The following is an 838-nucleotide window of genomic DNA, read 5'->3' on the forward strand; positions in this document are numbered from 1 at the left end:
TGAAGTCGGGGATCTGTTGCGTTCTCAAGCAATGCTACAAAAGCATAAGCCTGCCCAGAGGTGTTAAAGCAAATTAGGTTTTACGACAAGTTTCTGTAGTGTAGTGGTCATCACGTTCACCTTATATGCGAAAGGTCCCCAGCTTGAAACAGGGTGGAAACAGACAGAGGCTTTTGTTCTGTCTCTGCTGAAATGGCTCTCTGGTAAGCAGGTGGTCGAAGCTGCAAAGACCTTAAATTCGAGCTAGGAGAAGGCAAGTTTTTAAGGAACTCTGAGCAGACTGCCACGCCGAATGAACTCTGTCCTACTGTGTGTGGGATTTACTCAGATTGTCAATCAGCTTTCAGTGCAGATTACAGTATAAATTTTACCCAAAACAGCGCGCGAGTAAACTTTTCGAGTTTCTGTAATATAGTGGTCGTCACGTTAGCCTAACACGCAAATGTTCCTCGGTTCGAAGCTGAGCAGAAACAGAGTTTTATTTTTGAGAGAATGCATAAACTCTTTGCGACGTTCCAGGAGAATTCCTGCTGCTCTTCCAGATAAGTTTCCGTAGTATAGTGGTTATCACGTTTGCCTCATACGTGAAAGGTCCCAAATTCGAAACTGGGCGAAAACAAGGATGACTTTTTCCAAGGTTGCTTAAGTCGGGGTCTGTTGCGTTCTCACGAAACGCTACAAAAGGATAAGCCTGCCTAGAGGTGTTAAAGCAAAAGTGATTTTCCAACAGGTTTCTGTAGTGTAGTGGTCTTCATGTTCGCCTTACACGCGAAAGGTCCCCAGCTCGAAACTTGGCGGAAACAGACAGAGGCTTTTGTTCTATCTCTGCTGAAATGGC

General features: G+C 44.9%; 1 non-coding gene across 1 annotated transcript; it reads left to right on the forward strand.

Annotated features, from left to right (window-relative positions):
* Window positions 1–730: 730 nt before the first annotated feature.
* Window positions 731–803, forward strand: trnav-uac (transfer RNA valine (anticodon UAC)). The gene has a single exon. It is a non-coding gene; the product is annotated as a tRNA-Val (tRNA).
* Window positions 804–838: the final 35 nt, after the last annotated feature.

This window comes from Sinocyclocheilus grahami, unplaced genomic scaffold (assembly GCF_001515645.1).
Source record: "Sinocyclocheilus grahami isolate Dianchi unplaced genomic scaffold, SAMN03320097.WGS_v1.1 scaffold9922.1, whole genome shotgun sequence".
In the NCBI taxonomy this organism is placed as follows: Eukaryota; Metazoa; Chordata; class Actinopteri; order Cypriniformes; family Cyprinidae; genus Sinocyclocheilus; species Sinocyclocheilus grahami.